Here is a 13,447-nt window from a genome sequence, read left to right as displayed (position 1 = left end):
GAATTGGCCTTTATAGCCACTCCAGGCGCTGCTTCACAAACCACTGACCACCTCCAGGCGCGTATCCATTGTCTCTCGAGATAAGGAGGCCCAAAGAAGATACTTCGAGAAGAATCAAGATATTTATTGTAGGTTTATAGTGTAGACGCTTTCTTTGAATGCTGTATTTTTAATTTATTTGCCAGGAAAATTGTAAAATCAAGAACCTAATTGAGTTAGGACATTTTAAACTAACTCAGCATAAATGTATCACACAAAACTACCAATAGTTCAATATTAGTTAGAAGTGTCTCACTCTACAGTTCAGAAGGATAGCTAGTATGGGAAAAGGAAATGATTTGAACTGATAAATTGCAATGCTCCCCACAAATGTCAATGCAAGTTCCAGGTCAGCTTACTATTTCCACTTTAAAAAGATCACAGAGTGCCCCTGCAATTTAATTTTTGTTAGAAATGCTGTGTAGTTGAGACTTTCAGAACATATTGGGAAGTGACGGACACAAATGTTCTGAGGTTTTTTTTTTAATATAATGGGTACAAAAATTACATGTATATAGATGTAAGTCAGTATGATTACACTGGACAATATGTCTAACTTTGTTTATGCGCCCTCAGTTGAAATAACCAAGACCACAGAGTAGTGAATGCATATGGGAAAAGGGTTGTAGCTTAACTGAGTGGTGGAGGATTAGAAACAATCATTTAATTGTCCATTTTACATGTATTCTGAAACAGATTACCCCCACCCCCTTCCAAAAGAACCCATTGAATAAATTGGTTACTATCCCAATTAATAATACAGTTCAACGTTTCAATGATGAGGAAGACCAGGTGTCCTTTAACATTGTGCAAATTCCAACTCCTTTATCCCAATAGCACTGTTAGTCCATGTGTGTGTACACCAGTCAGTGATGCGGGGGGTTGGGAAAAAATATTGCTAGTTCTGTGTGTTTGCCCTTTGTGAGGCACTGTAATAAAGCAGAACCCAGAAATTCTATGGAGACTGGCACCCCGATAGCAAAGCAAAAACAGAATAATGCACAGACCTCAGAGCAGGATACACTTCTAAAGGTGAAGATAAAACCTGCAATGAAGTTTGTATTCTTTCACATTCATGAAAGAGGAATGTGTGTGTCCCATGTGCTCTGCTTAGCTTCCACCGTGACCCCGCCACCCCCAGTACTTCCAGTAATATAAGTTGATGAACTAAATTTCAGATCAGAAAGCAAACTTCTGCATACTCTTAGCAGAAATATTTTATCAAGTACATTTACAATATATTCCAAATAAATAGCTTAGAATTTTTTTTACTACCAAAATCATGATTTATTGAACAAATTACAAGATTGATGCTATTAAAAAGTAGTTAATGTAATGAATTTTATACACCACGAATAATATATTTTGAAAGCTTGAGTGTATATGATATTTATGCCCTGTTTATAGTTTTCCAGCACTGGTAAGTCGGGGAAAACACCCAGACTTCCAAAGGCACTCGCAAATGCCTCAGGTCTGGGAGAATTCAGTTTGCAATATGTATACTTATGAAATGCCTTAGGATGTTACTTTATCTTGCCCACCAGTGTTTTGCATGTCCCCTCTTCGCTCTCCTAATTAATTTAAGTACCCCTACACTTTCTATACTCCTCTCGGGCCTCCCCTGTTTTTAGCACTCTGAATCTGCCATAAACCTTTTTTTTTCCTGATCCAATCCTCTATATCCCTTGACATCCAGGGTTCCCTGAACCTGTTGGTCCTACCCTTCACCTTAACGGGTACATGTTGGCTCTGAACCCTCACTATTTCCTCTTTGAATGACTCCCACTGGTCTGATGTAGACTTTCCTACAACTAGCTGCTCCCAGTCCACTTTGGCCAGATCCTGTTTTATCATATTGAAATCAGCCTTCCCCCAATTCAATACCTTAATTTCCGGCCCGTCTTTGTCCTTTTCCATAACTACCTTAAATCTTCCAGAGTTTTGGTCACTATCCCTGAAATGCTCCCCCACTGACACTTCTACCACTTGTCTGGCTTCATTCCCTAGATTAAGTCCAGTACTGCCCCTTCTCTTGTAGGACTTTCTACGTACTGGCTCAAAAAGCTCTCTTGTATGCATTAAGAATTCCGCCCCCTTTAAGCCTTTTGCACTAAGACTATCCCAGTTGATGTTAGGGAAGTTGAAATCCCCTATTATTACACCTCTGAGATTTGCCTACATATCTGTTCCTCTATCTCTCCCTGACTGTTTGGAAGGCCTGTAGTACACTCCCAGCCAAGCGACTGCCCCCTTTTTGTTTTCAAGTTCTATTCATATGGCCTCATCTGAGGAATCTTCTAAGATATCGTCCCTCATTACTGCAGTAATTGACTCCTTGATCAACAGTGCAATACCACCTCCTGTTTTATCCCCGCCCCATCATGCCTGACGATTCTATACCCTGGAATATTGAGCTGCCAGTCCTGCCCCTCCCTCAACCATATCTCTGATAGCAATAATATCATAATCCCACGTGCTAATCAAGGCTCTCAATTCATCTGCCTTACTAGTAAGACTCCTTCATTAAAATAGATGCAATTTTTCACTTGTGCCTTAACAGGTCAATATTTGCTCTGCCTTCCAGACTGACTCTGTTTCTCTTCTATATTTGCCTGTGACTCACCCCTTACTGTACCTCAACTCTGTATCCCGTCACCCTGCCAAATTAGTTTAAACGCACCACCCACCCCCCCCCCCCCCCCCCCCACCCCACAACAGCACTAGCAAACCTCCCAGCAAGGATGTTGGTCCTGTTCCAGTTCAGGTGCAACCCGTCCCACCTTTGCCAGAAACAATCCCAGTGATCCACGAAACTAAAGCCATCCCTTCTGCACCATCTCCTCAGCCACATATTCATCTGCTCTATCCTCCTATTCCTATACTCACTAGCACGTGGCACCGGGAGTAATCCAGAGATTACAACCTTTGAGGTCCTGCTTTGTAATTTGCTACCTAGCTCCCTAAATTCTTGTTGCAGGACCTCATCCCTCTTTCTACCTATGTCGTTGGTACCAATGTGTACCATGACCTCTGACTGTTCACCCTCCCCCTTCAGAATGTCCTGCAGCTGCTCCATGACATCCTTGATCCTAGCACCAGGATCACCATCCTGGAGTCTCGTTTGCGACCACAGAAACACCTATCTGCACCCCTTACGATGGAATCCCCTATCACTGTAGCTCTCCCACTCCTTTTCCTCCCCTCCTGTGCAGCTGAGCCACCCCTGGTGCCACAGACATGGCTCTTGCTGCATTCCCCTGAGAAGCTATCTCCCTCAACAGTATTCAAAGTGGAAAATCTGTTAGAAAGGGAGATGGAACCAGGGGACTCCTGCACTACCTGCCTAGTTCTTCTTCTCTGCCTGGCGGTCAGCCATTCCCTTTCTGTCTGAGCAGCGGCACAGTGGCGCAGTGGTTAGCACCACAGCCTCACAGCTCCAGTGACCCGGGTTCAATTCTGGGTACTGCCTGTGTGGAGTTTGCAAGTTCTCCCTGTGTCTGCGTGGGTTTCCTCCGGGTGCTCCAGTTTCCTCCCACAAGCCAAAGACTTGCAGGTTGATAGGTAAATTGGCCATTAGCAATTGCCCCTAGTATAGGTTGGTGGTAGGGAAATATAGGGACAGGTGGGGATGTGGTAGGAATATGGAATTAGTGTAGGATTAGTATAAATGGGTGGTTGATGGTCAGCACAGACTCGGTGGGCCGAACGGCCTGTTTCAGTGCTGTATCTCGAAACTAAACTAAGCAGTCTTTACCTGCGGTGTGACCACCTCCCTGTACGTGCTATCCACAATGATCTCAGTCTCAGAGATACTCCACAATGTCTCCAGCCGCCGCTCCAGATCCGAAACGTGGATTTTGAGTAGCTGCAGCTGGAGACACTTCCTGTTTATGTGTTCGCCCTGGACATTGGAAGTGTCCCTGACTTCCCACATTGCACAGGAGGAGCACTCCACGTTGCCGAGCTGCCCTGCCATGACTTACCCTTAATTTATCCCCTTAAATTACCCAACAATTAGATTATTTACACTAGGGACCTTGATTCCCTAAAAAAACACTAACTACTATATTAAAAAGAACTGTAACCTTTCCCTTTACTTTAGTTACTAACCCAGCTATTCAGAGTTATTCCCTAACAGCAGTGACTCACCAATCACCCTGCAGCTTTCCTGTAACCACACTGTTGTGTTTTTTTTCAAAACTCCGGCACGCTTGAAGAGGTCCGACTGCTCTCTGCTCCTGAAGGTATGTGAAGGCCCCGAACCTCGCGCTAAATTTATCCACTCCCGGTTCTCGGTGTTTCCACACAGGAATGCAGAATACATTTGGCAGAAAGCCTCATCTCCAGAACTTTCAAACAAACACCAAGACATAGCTTGGCTGGTGGTGAGAAGGGCCCTCCCTGTCAGATCCTTTCTGTATGCCTGGAGTCTCGCCACCTCCACACGCTGCCCTCGAGGTGGCTGCGGTGGGGAAGAGACAGTTGCCCACCTCCTTCTGGAATGTGTCTTTGCAAAGCAGGCGTGGAAAGAGATGCAGTGGTTTTTGTCGCGGTTCATCCCAAGCAGCTCTGTAACACAGGAGTTCTGTGCTGTATGGTCTGTTCCCAGGGACGCACACCAAGATAAACATCAACTGCTGCTGGAAGACCAGCGATTCGGTGAAAGACGCTCTTTGGTCTTCCAGCGCAAAGAGTTGCCCACGACCAAGTGTTGCAGACTGGCACATTCCAAGGTCCAGGATTACGTGCCGAGGGACGCACCTAAGCTTGGGGCAGCCGCTGCGAAGGCTCAATGGGGAAACACCACTGTGTAAGGTCCTCCCACCAAAATGAACGGAGGGGCTGGACCCATGGGAAACTCCTTCGGCTGTATACACCAAATATGGGTTTGCTGTAAAATGTACAGGGCATTTAAAAAGGAACGGAAGGGTTGTGAGGCAACTCACTCCTGTTTCGAAGAAAGCTGTTTTCCTTTGCACTCTTTAGAATGTCAACTTTGTGCTGTTTTGAACTGTTTTGTAATGCATTTTTAAAACAGATTTTTATGAATAAAGTATATTTTGGGGAAAAAAAGATTGGTGAAATCTCCGTCAAGCAGATTTTTCCCTCTTGTTGGTTCCCTCACCACCCGCCACAGACCCAGTCTAGCAGCTATGTCCTTCAGGACTCAGCCAGCTCAGTCAGTAGTGGTTCTACCAAGCCACTCCTGGTGGTGGACATTGAATCCCCCCACCCAGAGTACGTTTTGTGCCCTTGCTACCCTCAGTGCTCCTTCCAATTGATGTTCAACTTGGAGAATCACTAATTCATCAGCCGAGATGGTGGCGGGGGTGGGGGGGGGCAAGAGTGGGGAGGGGCGGGGTTGTGTAGGTGGTAATCAGCAGGAGGTTTCCTTGCCTATGTTTGACCTGATGCCCTGAGGCTTCATGGGGTTCTGGAGTCAATGTTGAGGACTCCCAGGGCAACTCCCTCCCGACTGTATATCGCTGTGCCACCACCTCTGCCGGTGGGACAGGACATACCCAGGGATGGTGATGGTGGTGGCTGGGACATTGTCTGCAAGGTATAATTCCATGAGTATGACTGTTGCTTAACTAGTGGGGACATTACAGGCAAGTTTAATCCTCACCTCACCCAACATCTATATATGCATGCATTAAGAAAAGGCCACTGGATAACAAAACAGCACATGCGCTGACCTATTTTTCCCCCGAGTCCAAGAGTCTGTGACCTCAATGTTAGCATCTCTACCACCAGCCCCATTAAAATCAGTAAAGACCAAGGGAGAAACCTGGCATCTTTCTGGTCCATACTGCTTCGTTTCACGCTAGTTGTTGCATGTACTAACTGCATCAACATGGGATCATCAACTGCTGTGAAACAGTTATAGGTTATCCTGTGTTTAGACTAATTTGCATTAAACATCTTATAAATCCTCAGGAGTCTCCAATTCAGAGATAAATTATGGAATCAAAACATAACCCGCTACCTAGAAACTTACTCTGATCTAACAACTATAGGTTTACAAGCAGGTGTTCAGAGATTGAGAGTCAACACCAAGACCTTTCCCCTTTGAAATATTCAGAAATCATGAATGGCATCTGGTTACCTGTTCAAAATTTAACACTACCCAGATCAGCTGGTTCCCAATATTCAAGGGACCAGAATCGACATCCATTGATGCTATCATTAACCCAGGTTCAACTGTGATAATCCAGTTTCCGTCATACTGTTGAGCTCAGCAACTGTTCTGCATCATTTCCCTGATCCGTACCAACAACCAATACAAAAGTATAAATCTAACAAGGGATTTGACAGGTTGATTTGAAAGTGGTTAGGAGCACAACTGAACTGCATTTGCACCTTGAATAAGCAGTCACTCCCACACAATGATCACAGCTTAAACTGGAACTCTAATTGGCAATCATCACATAACATTTCACCATCACTCCAAGTGGATTCACCCGAAGATCTCTGGAGAATACGAAAAGAAAGCTGTGTCATGAATCCAGAGGCACAGTCACCTAAAAAGGAGCAAGAGCGAGGGCAAAAATATCATAGCTAACTCTGAATTTGGAGCAGGAACATAGAAAATTTATGGCTCAGGAGGCCATTAGGCCCATAAAATCTGTGCCAACCGAAAGAGTAATCCAGCCTAATTCCACTTCCCACCTCTTGGCCTGTAGCCTTGTTGGTTATGGCACTTCAAGTGCATTGCCAAATATTTTTCATTGCAATGAGGGTTTCTGCCTCTACCACCCTTTCAGGCAGTGAGTTCCAGACCCTCACCACCATATGGGTGAAAATATTTATCCCCACCTCCCTTTTCATTCTTCTACAAATTGCTTTAAATCTATGCTCCTTGGTTATTGACCTCTTTGCTAAGGGGAGTAGGTCCTTCCTATCCACTCAATCTAGGCCCCTTATGATTTTATACGCCTCAATTAAACCTCCCCTCAGCCTCCATTTCAAAGAAAACAACCCAGCCTATTCAATCTTTCCTCAGTTAAAATTCTCTATTTGTGGCTACTTCCTCGTAAATATCCTCTGTACCCTCTCTAGTGCAATCACACCCTTCCTGTAATGCAGTGACTAGAAATGTGCTCAGTACTCTAGCTGTGGCCTGACTGTTGTTCTATACAGTTCTAACAATCTCTTTGCTTTTATATTTCACACCTCGGCTTATAAAAGCAAGTATCCTGTATGCCTTCTTGACCACCTCATCTACCTGTCCTGCTAACTTCAGGGATCTGTGAGCCTGCATGCCAAGATCCTTCTGCTCCTTTTAAGGTGGAGATGAGGAGAATTTTTTTCTCTCAGTGGGTCGTTGGTCTGTGGAATTCTCTTCCCCAGAAAGCAGTGGAGGCTGGGTCATTGAATTTATTCATGGCTGAGTTAGATAGATTTTTGATAGACAAGGGAGTCAAGGGTTATGGGGGAGGGGGACGGGGGCAACAGAAAAGTGGGGTTGAGACCACAACCAGATCAGCCATGATCTTATGGAATGGCAGAGCAGGCTTGAGGGGACGAATGGCCCACTCCTGCTCCTAAGTCCTATGTTCTCAGTATCCTACCATTATTGTGTACTCCCTTGCCTTGTTTGCCTTCCCCAAATTCATTACCTCACACTTCTCCAGACTGAATTCCATTTTAAACTTTTTTGATCTACTGATTAGCCCATTGATAAGTTCCTGCTGTCTACAACTTTCTTCCTCACTATCAACCACATGGCCAAGTTTTCCATCATCTGCAAACTTCTTAAACATGCCTGCTACATAAACCTCTGACCAAAAAAAACAGAAGGGAGCCAAATCTCCTTACCTCAAGTACTTGTGTATGTGTCTCAGTGGATTTTAGCCAATGCCATCAGAAGGTGTAGTCACATGGGCACATTACTTGATGGATTACTGAACTATGCAGATCAGAAGGGTTTGGGTTTGAGTCCTAGCCTTTCTCTAAAAATTTGTTCATGGGTTGTGTGCGTCACTGGCATGGCCAGAATTTATTGTCCTTGAGAATGTGGTGGTGGGGGGTGGCGGGCTGCTTTCTTGAATCACTGCACTGCATCTGGTAAAGGTACTCCCACAGTGTTGTTCAGGTAGAGAGTTCTAGGATTTTGATCTAGTGATGATTAAGGAACAGTGGCATATTTCCAAGTCAACATAGTCTGTGACTTTGGTCTGCTGACCAAAACTGGGGCAATGGGTGGGGGGAGTTGCAATTAGCTTCAGAACTCTTAGGTTAGCAAGAGAAAAACCAACAAGGATTCCTATCTAGTCACTGCTGCTGGAAAATCCAGATGTGCACATTGAGTGAGGATAGGATCAGGTTTAGCCATGATGCTATTCATGTTTGTCAACTGTCTATTCAACCACTAAAAGGAACATGAAAGATAGCCATTTCAGGCTGCCAGGATCCAAACAAGATGCCAGTGCTTTTAGAAAAGGCAGCAAAGGAGAGGAAAGAAAACAAAAAAAGAGAATGCATCAACACATGTCCAATAAACAGATTTACAAGATCCCTGGAAAACACCCTACAGCACCCACCTTAGGCAATGGCTCAATCCAACGTGTCCCTTGTACAGCTTTATCATATATTAAAGCTGCAGACATACTCCATGACCCCATGATATAATCTCAAGACATCCTGCCATTACACTGCAGCTCCAGGTTTCAAGATGGTGCCCCCAGACATTAAACACCTCATGAGGCAATTTGTTATAAACTGAGAGGTAAATGAAGTAAAGCTTCTGATGCCAGTAACCTCAAGTTTTTCTTGAATTATATATACATATCACACACACTAATTTTACCACATAACAACATATTTGCAAGATTCCCCCATCTCACCACTTTACCTTAGCTAAAAGCTAAACCTCCTTATATCTGTAATCTCCTCCGGCCCCATAACCCTCCAAAATCTCAGTGCTTCTCTAATTCTGGCCTCTTGACCATCCCAGATTTTCTTTGCTCCACCAGTGGTGCCCATGCCTTCAGCTTTCAAGGCCCGAAGTTCTGGAATTCCCTCCCTAAACTTTTCCCCCTCTCTACCTCTCTTTCCTCCTTTAAGACCCTCCTTTAAAAGATACCCCTTAAAACCTACCTCTTTGACCAAGCTTTTGGTGATCCGTGCTAATTTCTCCTTATGTGGCTCAGTGTCAAACTTTGCTTTCGAATACTCCTGTGAAGCACCTTGGCATTTTTATTACATTAAAAGCACATAAACAAAAGTCATTGAGAAAGTAAATTCTGGAAAAATTCAATAATGCAATATCAATTTAGTAAACTTACACCACCAGTGTTAACTATGAGCCAAAGGTCAATTAAGTTCCACCAAATGGGAATCAGTCAGTTTCAAACCTTTTCACTCCTATCGCTCCTGAAAAATACGATAGCTGCTCACCTGGAATCCCTAAAACCTGCGGTCACACCTTCAAGGCACATTAAATAGCTTAAACCATTTACAAAGGGGCCACCGAATTGGTTTAAGAAACAGGTAATTTACTTGTTTATATAGATAAAGTAAAGCAGATGGTGATGCATACCTACTAAGATTAGACCTCTATTAACAGTGGCATTTTATTAAAATAAAACTGAAACGCACATCCTCGAATAAATCCAGAAGCTTTTATTTTTACAAATCCCCAACAAATCAAAATTATCAGTGAGCATCAATAAATGTGACTGGTTAAGGGCAGATATGCATTGGTTCGGAAAATCTATGATCTTTGAGAAGAGGAGGGAAACAATATTAATGTCTTAATATACTGTACACAGAAACAGTTGTCACCTCCACTGACTACATCAGGATATAAATCAGTTAACTCAAGGTATATGCTAATTCAGAAAGGTTAACCCCCTCAGCAGCAAAAAGGTGAATCTATTTCCACTCTGTTTACGGATTACAGATTAAAACAATCTTACTTACCAATTTGAATACGTTTTCCTCGCACGTGATGCAGCAATGAGGACAGTCTTCAATGAGATGATCAAATAATAAATAAGTAAGCGATAACTGAAAACGCACTGAGGTGTTTCTACTTCTGTAAATGTTAAAAGTTAATGAGACAGAATTTTCTGGGGGCTTCCGAGGAGCCGCTCGCGCTTCAGTGACAGTTGGAGCGGGCGAACAGCAGCCTGGAACGCGAGCCGGGTTTGAATCGCGCGAGCCCGGGATGCGAGTTGTTTGGATCGCGCGAGCCCAGCGGTGTCAACTGTCAGACTGCGAGCCGGGATCTCGAGCTGCTGGGTTTAGAACGCAGAGCTGGAAGCTCGAGCTCCTGTGCCACCCTCTGCTCCCCCCTCACCCCCCAACTCCAGCGCACGCACCGCTTTTTGTTTTGGTCGCGGGGCACCGGCGCGCACCAATCGCGGTTACAAAGGTAAACTCACACTTCGGAGCTGCCGGGCAACCTCTCTCCGCTCCACCCGGCTACCGTCGGGTGGGTGCGTGTTTGACTACTGCTGCTCGCCTTCGCTTGCAAAGAGCAGCCGGGTTTTGCTGTTAAGAGGGAAACAATCTGTTAACTGGTGCTCTGTGCTGACTGGCGACCCCATGCATTTCACCAGGTTGGTGCGGTCTTGCTATTTATTACTCTCCTGGCAGATCTTCCGTTCCTGCACAGTTCGGCAGTGAGAGGGATGCAAAGATGTCCAGTGTACTGGAATGGGTAAAGGACCAGGCTATTGATATTAAGAGCAATATAACATTTTTATTTATAATATAATATTTCCATTTTACTGGCGGGCAGCCATAAAGACGGGGCTAAAATGTGGCGAATCGAAGAGACTTAGTAGTTGGCAGGAAAAAAGACAGAGGCGCAAGGGGAGAGCCAACTGTGCAACAGCCCCGACAAACAAATTTCGCTGCAGCACCTGTGGAAGAGCCTGTCACTCCAGAATTGGCCTTTATAGCCACTCCAGGCGCTGCTTCACAAACCACTGACCACCTCCAGGCGCGTATCCATTGTCTCTCGAGATAAGGAGGCCCAAAAGAAAAAAGAAAGGATAACATTTTTATAAATGCAAGCGAATATATTCTGCACGTTCGGGATCAGTGCAAATCAAGATTAACGCGTATTACTAAGAATGTGAAGTGTCAATAGCAGAGAATTGTTCATCGGAGTGAGAAAGATTACAAAGCTGTTTAAATATACGGTGGGGAATGGGTAACAAATTCATCATAAATCCATCTAAAATCCTTTACAACTTTCTTACACAAAGCACCTGAAGGATCTGCGCCCGTGGTGGAATTTTTTTTAACGAATTTAGCTGCATGAACACTTTGTTCTTCAAAGCAAATGAGATTTCCCCCTAGGTCGACAGAGTTTCTGTAGGTGCGTAAGTGGGCTGGATATCGGTATTTCACGGTGCATCGCTCTACTTGCGGAACATTAGTGGGGATTATTTTTTCTTTCTCAAAAATATTTTTCAATTGAATGTTTTAATGAGGATTTTTCAGACGGGTCCATTTATTCAGCTATAATACCGCCATAGAAAGAATTAATGCAAAACTTTTCACGTTTGTTCTCGAATAAATGAAAACAGTTTTGGTAGCAATTACCTGCAATGGTATTAATCATTACATTATTGCACTCCCTCTGGTCACTAACTTGGTAGAATTTCGTGCAACACAATTTAATTGTGACGATGGGAATATTGCAACTGCAGAGGGCAGAATGATGTGCCCATTATGTTGTGCATTTCTTTAACTGCGAACCCAAGCAAATGTCCCAAAGGCAAATACACCATTAGCGAAAAGGTTAACTTGAGGGGAAAAAAATCTCAGACAAGGCAGTTTTGGATCATAAATGTATGATTTGCGGACTTCTGCTGTGGTTAATTGTGAAGTGCGTTTACAAGTCCGTTATTTTAACTGCCTCCTAGCCCAATTTCTAACTGCTATTTTGAGAATCCCTTCAACTCGGATTAATCATTGAGTTTATAGGACATTCTTGGCTTTAGTTGGCAATAATTTTGCTGTTTAGGGTTGAAGATGATAGGGATATTCTGCTTCTGACTTGCTATGATATCACAACGAACTATTTTTTTCAAGTTAATTGTTGAACACTATGAAAAGCAAGCTTAATTCTTCATTTATGTAGGCTGAGCTGTAAGTGTGCTATTCCTGATATATGGGCTCTAACTACAGCACTGAAGGGGTGAAGGAATATGGTTACTAAAGGTATGGTAACGTAATGGTTATGCTACTGGACTGGTAATCCAGAAGCCTAGACTAAGTATCCAGCTCATAGCAGCTGGGGAATTTAAATTCAATTAATTAAATAAATCTGGAATAAAAAGCTACTATCAACAATGATGACTATGAAACTACTGGATTGCCATGAAAACCCATCTGGTTCACTAATGCCCTTTAGGGAAGGAAATCTGCTGACCTTACCAGGTCTGGCTTATATGTGACTCCAGACCACAGCAATAAGCTTGGCTCTTAACTACCCTCTGAAATGGCTAGCAAGAAACTCAGTTGTATTCAAGAAGGGCCTCACTACCACCTTCTCAAACATAGAAACATAGAAAATAGGAGCAGGAGTAGGCCATTCGGCCCTTTGGGCCTGCTCTGCCATTCAAAAAAGATCATGGCTGATCGTCTAATTCGGTACCCTGTTCCCGCTTTCTCCCCATATCCCTTGATCCCTTTGACATTAAGAAATATATCTATCTCCTTCTTGAATATATTTAATGACTTGGCCTCCACTGCCTTCTGCGGTTGAGAATTCCACAGGTTCACCACCCTCTGAGTGAAGAAATGTTTCCTCATCTCAGTTCTAAATGGCATACCCCGTATCCTGAGACTGACCCCTGGTTCTGGACTCCCAAAACATCGGTAACATCCTCCCTGCATCTAGCCTGTCTAATCCTGTTAGAATATTATAGGTTTCTCTGAGATCCCCTCTCATTCTTTTAAACTCTAGTGAATATAGGCCTAGTCGACCCAATCTCTCCTCATATGTCAATCCTGCCATCCCAGGAATCAGCCTAGTAGATCTTTGCACTCTCTCTTAGGCAAGAAGATCCTTCCTCAGATAAGGAGACCAAAACTGCACACAATACTCCAGATGTGGTCACACCAAGGCCCTGTATAACTGCAGTAAGACAGGGGCAGTTAGCAACGGTCAATAAATACTGACTGTAGCCAGCGACGCCCACATCCTGTAAATGAATAAGAAAAAGTCCCAGTTATGATTGCAATGTGACAAATGTCCCACTGATTTACAATAAGAACAACTCAATTAACAGAGTTCACAACCTCAGCTAGCAAAGGCAATTATGTAACTGTGTCCATGCACATTGTTATGCAACATGAGTTTTCCCAGGGTTCTGTTCGTATACAATAGAAGAATCATAGAAAGTTTACAGCACAGAAAGAGGCTACTTGGCACATCATGTCT

General features: G+C 43.8%; 1 protein-coding gene across 3 annotated transcripts in view; it reads right to left on the bottom strand.

Moving 5' to 3' along the window:
* The window catches only part of disp3 (dispatched RND transporter family member 3), a 743,795-nt gene extending 733,465 nt beyond the window's left edge, over window positions 1–10,330 (bottom strand). For all 3 annotated transcript variants that reach the window (XM_068017501.1, XM_068017500.1, XM_068017502.1), the window contains exon 1: window positions 9,967–10,330. The gene's annotated coding sequence lies outside the window, so the exon portion shown is untranslated. The remainder of the gene's footprint in view (window positions 1–9,966) is intronic.
* Between the last annotated feature and the right edge of the window lie 3,117 nt (window positions 10,331–13,447).

Source organism: Heterodontus francisci, chromosome 37 (assembly GCF_036365525.1).
Source record: "Heterodontus francisci isolate sHetFra1 chromosome 37, sHetFra1.hap1, whole genome shotgun sequence".
Lineage (NCBI taxonomy): Eukaryota > Metazoa > Chordata > Chondrichthyes > Heterodontiformes > Heterodontidae > Heterodontus > Heterodontus francisci.
Note: the sequence above shows the minus strand (reverse complement) of the source record. Positions and strands in the feature narration are given on the sequence as shown.